This window comes from Styela clava, unplaced genomic scaffold (assembly GCF_964204865.1).
Source record: "Styela clava unplaced genomic scaffold, kaStyClav1.hap1.2 HAP1_SCAFFOLD_61, whole genome shotgun sequence".
NCBI classification, from domain to species: Eukaryota; Metazoa; Chordata; class Ascidiacea; order Stolidobranchia; family Styelidae; genus Styela; species Styela clava.
The window spans coordinates 32501-40000 of NW_027556545.1; the positions used below are offsets into that span (position 1 = coordinate 32501).

At 56.1% G+C, this 7500-nt stretch overlaps 2 non-coding genes and 1 pseudogene across 2 annotated transcripts; all 3 read right to left on the minus strand.

Annotated features, from left to right (window-relative positions):
* The window catches only part of LOC144418873 (large subunit ribosomal RNA), a 3695-nt pseudogene extending 3092 nt beyond the window's left edge, over positions 1-603 (minus strand).
* A 288-nt stretch (positions 604-891) lies between these two features.
* LOC144418879 (5.8S ribosomal RNA) lies at positions 892-1045 on the minus strand. The gene has a single exon (XR_013473713.1). It is a non-coding gene; the product is annotated as a 5.8S ribosomal RNA (ribosomal RNA).
* Positions 1046-1343: 298 nt separating this feature from the next.
* On the minus strand, positions 1344-3153 carry LOC144418865 (small subunit ribosomal RNA). Its single transcript, XR_013473706.1, has one exon. It is a non-coding gene; the product is annotated as a small subunit ribosomal RNA (ribosomal RNA).
* Between the last annotated feature and the right edge of the window lie 4347 nt (positions 3154-7500).

The following is a 7500-nucleotide window of genomic DNA, read 5'->3' on the forward strand; positions in this document are numbered from 1 at the left end:
ACCTTCGCGCGGGGACTTAGACCGACGGCAAACCGGTCGTGACCCGCGCCGGTCGCTAGTGCGCTGAGACGGTGCGCGAGCCGACTCGGCAGCGGCGCCTTAAGCGTCCGCGAACCGAGACGGCGCGCCCCCGCACCCAACTGAAAGCGAGCCGGCGACCTGACGGGCCCTCCCGTTTGCCTCTCAACGGTTTCACGTACTCTTGAACTCTCTCTTCAAAGTGCTTTTCAACTTTCCCTCACGGTACTTGTCCGCTATCGGTCTCGCGACCGTATTTAGTCTTAGGTGGAGTTTACCACCCGCTTTGGGCTGCATTCCCAAACAACCCGACTCCGAGAAGACCCGAAGCGGCCAAGGCAAGCGCCCCTATGGGCCTAACACCCGCCGTGGGACGAGGCCTCGATCAGAAGGACACCGGCGCTCGCCGTTAGCCGCACTGGGACTTCCGTACGTCACAACTCGGCGCGCTCGAAAAGCGCGCAGATTCGACGCTGGACTCTTCCCGGTTCACTCGCCGTTACTCAGGGAATCCCTGTTGGTTTCTTTTCCTCCGCTTAATAATATGCTTAAATTCAGCGGGTGCTCTCGCCTGAACTCAGGTCGTATGTGTCAAGCGGGCCGCTTCTTACACGGCCCGCTGGCATCGCAAGTCGTCGCCGCCGGCGCCGACCGAGCGCGTACCGTCGCCGCCTTGGCCCACGGTCGGTCTTGATCTCGTGACCGGACCGACCGACCTGGACCCGCCCCTCGAACGTAGTTGAACACGTCGAGGGGCCGGCGGTGTACGGGACACGCGGTCGCGCGGAGAAAGCTCGGCGACCGCTTCAACTTGGGGCGACGCCCGGCCGTCTTCGCAGAGGCCAGGCGACGGCCCTCGGGTGAGGACGAACGCGACCCTGAGGCAGACGCGGTCCCGGGATTGACCCGAGACCGCAATTCGCGTTCAGAAGGTCGACGTTCAATGTGTTCTGCAATTCACATTACTTCTCGCACTTGGCTGCGTCCTTCATCGACTCGCGAGCCGAGTGATCCACCGTTAAGAGTCGTCCTCGACGTTTCGCCCGGCGCCGAAGCGCGCGGACGTCACACTGTGGGATCGACCACAAAACCACCACCGACAACAACTGCACAAAAACACCAACAAACGGCGCCGAGCGACCGCCGGGCTGGGCCGGCGGCACATCGAGCGCGGTGCCCAGAAGCCACCATCGCACTCGGCTGCCTTGCTATGCCAACGTGTTACGCGTGTCGCACGGGGCGGAACCCCGATTGACGGCCGCCCTCTCGGCGGCACCCAAAGACAATTAAGTGCGCGGTCGGCCGGGGCCTACCACCACTTTCGGTAATGATCCTTCCGCAGGTTCACCTACGGAAACCTTGTTACGACTTTTACTTCCTCTAAATGATCAAGTTTGATCGTCTTCTCGACACGCCGACGCGGCCGTTGCCAGCCGCGACGGGGCCGATCCAAGGATCTCACTAAACCATTCAATCGGTAGTAGCGACGGGCGGTGTGTACAAAGGGCAGGGACGTAATCAACGCAAGTTGATGACTTGCGCTTACTGGGAATTCCTCGTTCAAGGGAAACAATTGCAAGTCCCTATCCCAATCACGAATGAGGTTCAACGGGTTACCCGGACCTTTCGGCCTAGGTTAGACACTCGCTGCTTCACTCAGTGTAGCGCGCGTGCGGCCCCGGACATCTAAGGGCATCACAGACCTGTTATTGCTCAATCTCGTGTGGCTAAACGCCACTAGTCCCTCTAAGAAGTTAGACGCCGACCGAGAAGGTCGCGTAACTATTTAGCATGCCAGAGTCTCGTTCGTTATCGGAATTAACCAGACAAATCGCTCCACCAACTAAGAACGGCCATGCACCACCACCCACAGAATCAAGAAAGAGCTCTCAATCTGTCAATCCTACCTGTGTCCGGGCCGGGTGAGTTTCCCCGTGTTGAGTCAAATTAAGCCGCAGGCTCCACTCCTGGTGGTGCCCTTCCGTCAATTCCTTTAAGTTTCAGCTTTGCAACCATACTTCCCCCGGAACCCAAAGACTTTGGTTTCCCGGAAGCTGCCGGAAAGGTCGTCATGGTAACGCCTCCCGATCGCTAGTTGGCATCGTTTATAGTCAGAACTAGGACGGTATCTGATCGTCTTCGAACCTCTGACTTTCGCTCTTGATTAAAGAAAACATTCTTGGCGAATGCTTTCGCAGTAGTTCGTCTTCCGCCGATCCAAGAATTTCACCTCTAACGGCAGAGTACGGACGCCCCCGTCTGTCCCTCTTAATCATTACCTCGTGCTCCGAAAACCAACAAAATAGAACCGAGGTCCTATTCCATTATTCCATGCAACACTATGCAGGCGAACAGCCTGCTTTGAACACTCTAATTTTTTCAAAGTAAACTTATCGGCCACCGCCGACACTCAGTCAAGAGCACCGACGGAGAACCGAAGGTGAGGCGAACGCAACCAGTGACACGCCTTGCGACGGACCGGCGGCGCTCGCCCAAAATCCAACTACGAGCTTTTCAACCGCAACAACTTTAGCATACACTGTTGGAGCTGGAATTACCGCGGCTGCTGGCACCAGACTTGCCCTCCAATGGATACTCGTTAAGAGTTTTAGGATGTACTCATTCCAATTACAGGGCCTCGTTAGAGTCCTGTATTGTTATTTTTCGTCACTACCTCCCCGTGTCGGGAATGGGTAATTTGCGCGCCTGCTGCCTTCCTTGGATGTGGTAGCCGTTTCTCAGGCTCCCTCTCCGGAATCGAACCCTGATTCCCCGTTACCCGTTATCACAAAGGTAGGCACGTAGCGTACCTTCGACAGTTGATAGGGCAGACACTTGAATGATACGTCGTCGGTGCAGAGACCGTACGATCCGCGTGGTTATCCAGAGTCATCAAACGTCACAGGACGAACCCGGTCGGTTTTGATCTGATAAAAGCGCGCCTCCCGAAGTCGGCGCTTAATGCATGTATTAGCTCTAGAATTACCACAGTTATCCACTTCGCTTACGAGACCAAATAAACCAAGACTGATTTAATGAGCCATTCGCAGTTTCGCTTTACGAGAACTCGTACTTGCACCTGCATGGCTTAATCTTTGAGACAAGCATATCACTACTGGCAGGATCAACCAGATAGCTGCGACAGCTGCGCTCGGCCCTTGCTGGGCCGCCCGGCGCGTGCTCGTCGCATTCGTTTAAGACCGAGGCGATCGCCTGCGGCCGTACTCGGCTTCGACAGTCGCTGGCCGCGACGTCCACGCTCTCGCCGGCAGTGCCAGGCGGAGCGATTTGCGTTTTTTCTTTGCTCGCCCTCTCTCGGGCTCGATCCATTCAGTTTCGCACAAACAAGAGCTCTGCCGGCCGCCTGCAGCGGTGCCTAAAACCCGGGCATAACAATGCGACCGTTCTGCTAGGCCGACAAGCGCTCAAGCCAGACGCTCGATCGAACGCCCCCTACATATTAGTCGAGACAACGGCTCGCTCATTAGCATCGCGTTTGTACTTTAACTTTTTTCGGCTCGGCTTCTTTCGACGCCGATGCCGGCGACGCAGCACTCTCTCGCCCGCCAGCCACCGAGAAAAGGGTGCGCTCCGACCGGCCCCGCACCGCTCTTTCTTGGCTCATTCGAAATTACTGTCTTTCGCTCTGACATGCCTTACCTAGGGTTAGGTTAGTATGCTTGCACGTTTGTACTTTAACTTTTTTCGGCTCGGCTTCTTTCGACGCCGATGCCGGCGACGCAGCACTCTCTCGCCCGCCAGCCACCGAGAAAAGGGTGCGCTCCGACCGGCCCCGCACCGCTCTTTCATGGCTCATTCGAAATTACTGTCTTTCGCTCTGACATGCCTTACCTAGGGTTAGGTTAGTATGCTTGCACGTTTGTACTTTAACTTTTTTTGGCTCGGCTTCTTTCGACGCCGATGCCGGCGACGCAGCACTCTCTCGCCCGCCAGCCACCTAGAAAAGGGTGCGCTCCGACCGGCCCCGCACCGCTCTTTCTTGGCTCATTCGAAATTACTGTCTTTCGCTCTGACATGCCTTACCTAGGGTTAGGTTAGTATGCTTGCACGTTTGTACTTTAACTTTTTTCGGCTCGGCTTCTTTCGACGCCGATGCCGGCGACGCAGCACTCTCTCGCCCGCCAGCCACCGAGAAAAGGGTGCGCTCCGACCGGCCCCGCACCGCTCTTTCATGGCTCATTCGAAATTACTGTCTTTCGCTCTGACATGCCTTACCTAGGGTTAGGTTAGTATGCTTGCACGTTTGTACTTTAACTTTTTTTGGCTCGGCTTCTTTCGACGCCGATGCCGGCGACGCAGCACTCTCTCGCCCGCCAGCCACCGAGAAAAGGGTGCGCTCCGACCGGCCCCGCACCGCTCTTTCATGGCTCATTCGAGTTTACTGTCTTTCGCTCTGACATGCCTTACCTAGGGTTAGGTTAGTATGCTTGCACGTTTGTACATTAACTTTTTTCGGCTCGGCTTCTTTCGACGCCGATGCCGGCGACGCAGCACTCTCTCGCCCGCCAGCCACCGAGAAAAGGGTGCGCTCCGACCGGCCCCGCACCGCTCTTTCTTGGCTCATTCGAAATTACTGTCTTTCGCTCTGACATGCCTTACCTAGGGTTAGGTTAGTAAGCTTGCACGTTTGTACATTAACTTTTTTCGGCTCGGCTTCTTTCGACGCCGATGCCGGCGACGCAGCACTCTCTCGCCCGCCAGCCACCGAGAAAAGGGTGCGCTCCGACCGGCCCCGCACCGCTCTTTCATGGCTCATTCGAAATTACTGTCTTTCGCTCTGACATGCCTTACCTAGGGTTAGGTTAGTATGCTTGCACGTTTGTACTTTAACTTTTTTTGGCTCGGATTCTTTCGACGCCGATGCCGGCGACGCAGCACTCTCTCGCCCGCCAGCCACCTAGAAAAGGGTGCGCTCCGACCGGCCCCGCACCGCTCTTTCTTGGCTCATTCGAAATTACTGTCTTTCGCTCTGACATGCCTTACCTAGGGTTAGGTTAGTATGCTTGCACGTTTGTACTTTAACTTTTTTCGGCTCGGCTTCTTTCGACGCCGATGCCGGCGACGCAGCACTCTCTCGCCCGCCAGCCACCGAGAAAAGGGTGCGCTCCGACCGGCCCCGCACCGCTCTTTCTTGGCTCATTCGAAATTACTGTCTTTCGCTCTGACATGCCTTACCTAGGGTTAGGTTAGTATGCTTGCACGTTTGTACTTTAACTTTTTTTGGCTCGGCTTCTTTCGACGCCGATGCCGGCGACGCAGCACTCTCTCGCCCGCCAGCCACCTAGAAAAGGGTGCGCTCCGACCGGCCCCGCACCGCTCTTTCTTGGCTCATTCGAAATTACTGTCTTTCGCTCTGACATGCCTTACCTAGGGTTAGGTTAGTATGCTTGCACGTTTGTACTTTAACTTTTTTCGGCTCGGCTTCTTTCGACGCCGATGCCGGCGACGCAGCACTCTCTCGCCCGCCAGCCACCGAGAAAAGGGTGCGCTCCGACCGGCCCCGCACCGCTCTTTCATGGCTCATTCGAAATTACTGTCTTTCGCTCTGACATGCCTTACCTAGGGTTAGGTTAGTATGCTTGCACGTTTGTACTTTAACTTTTTTTGGCTCGGCTTCTTTCGACGCCGATGCCGGCGACGCAGCACTCTCTCGCCCGCCAGCCACCTAGAAAAGGGTGCGCTCCGACCGGCCCCGCACCGCTCTTTCTTGGCTCATTCGAAATTACTGTCTTTCGCTCTGACATGCCTTACCTAGGGTTAGGTTAGTATGCTTGCACGTTTGTACTTTAACTTTTTTCGGCTCGGCTTCTTTCGACGCCGATGCCGGCGACGCAGCACTCTCTCGCCCGCCAGCCACCGAGAAAAGGGTGCGCTCCGACCGGCCCCGCACCGCTCTTTCTTGGCTCATTCGAAATTACTGTCTTTCGCTCTGACATGCCTTACCTAGGGTTAGGTTAGTATGCTTGCACGTTTGTACTTTAACTTTTTTTGGCTCGGCTTCTTTCGACGCCGATGCCGGCGACGCAGCACTCTCTCGCCCGCCAGCCACCTAGAAAAGGGTGCGCTCCGACCGGCCCCGCACCGCTCTTTCTTGGCTCATTCGAAATTACTGTCTTTCGCTCTGACATGCCTTACCTAGGGTTAGGTTAGTATGCTTGCACGTTTGTACTTTAACTTTTTTCGGCTCGGCTTCTTTCGACGCCGATGCCGGCGACGCAGCACTCTCTCGCCCGCCAGCCACCGAGAAAAGGGTGCGCTCCGACCGGCCCCGCACCGCTCTTTCATGGCTCATTCGAAATTACTGTCTTTCGCTCTGACATGCCTTACCTAGGGTTAGGTTAGTATGCTTGCACGTTTGTACTTTAACTTTTTTTGGCTCGGCTTCTTTCGACGCCGATGCCGGCGACGCAGCACTCTCTCGCCCGCCAGCCACCTAGAAAAGGGTGCGCTCCGACCGGCCCCGCACCGCTCTTTCTTGGCTCATTCGAAATTACTGTCTTTCGCTCTGACATGCCTTACCTAGGGTTAGGTTAGTATGCTTGCACGTTTGTACTTTAACTTTTTTCGGCTCGGCTTCTTTCGACGCCGATGCCGGCGACGCAGCACTCTCTCGCCCGCCAGCCACCGAGAAAAGGGTGCGCTCCGACCGGCCCCGCACCGCTCTTTCATGGCTCATTCGAGTTTACTGTCTTTCGCTCTGACATGCCTTACCTAGGGTTAGGTTAGTATGCTTGCACGTTTGTACATTAACTTTTTTCGGCTCGGCTTCTTTCGACGCCGATGCCGGCGACGCAGCACTCTCTCGCCCGCCAGCCACCGAGAAAAGGGTGCGCTCCGACCGGCCCCGCACCGCTCTTTCTTGGCTCATTCGAAATTACTGTCTTTCGCTCTGACATGCCTTACCTAGGGTTAGGTTAGTATGCTTGCACGTTTGTACATTAACTTTTTTCGGCTCGGCTTCTTTCGACGCCGATGCCGGCGACGCAGCACTCTCTCGCCCGCCAGCCACCGAGAAAAGGGTGCGCTCCGACCGGCCCCGCACCGCTCTTTCATGGCTCATTCGAAATTACTGTCTTTCGCTCTGACATGCCTTACCTAGGGTTAGGTTAGTATGCTTGCACGTTTGTACTTTAACTTTTTTTGGCTCGGCTTCTTTCGACGCCGATGCCGGCGACGCAGCACTCTCTCGCCCGCCAGCCACCTAGAAAAGGGTGCGCTCCGACCGGCCCCGCACCGCTCTTTCTTGGCTCATTCGAAATTACTGTCTTTCGCTCTGACATGCCTTACCTAGGGTTAGGTTAGTATGCTTGCACGTTTGTACTTTAACTTTTTTCGGCTCGGCTTCTTTCGACGCCGATGCCGGCGACGCAGCACTCTCTCGCCCGCCAGCCACCGAGAAAAGGGTGCGCTCCGACCGGCCCCGCACCGCTCTTTCTTGGCTCATTCGAAATTACTGTCTTT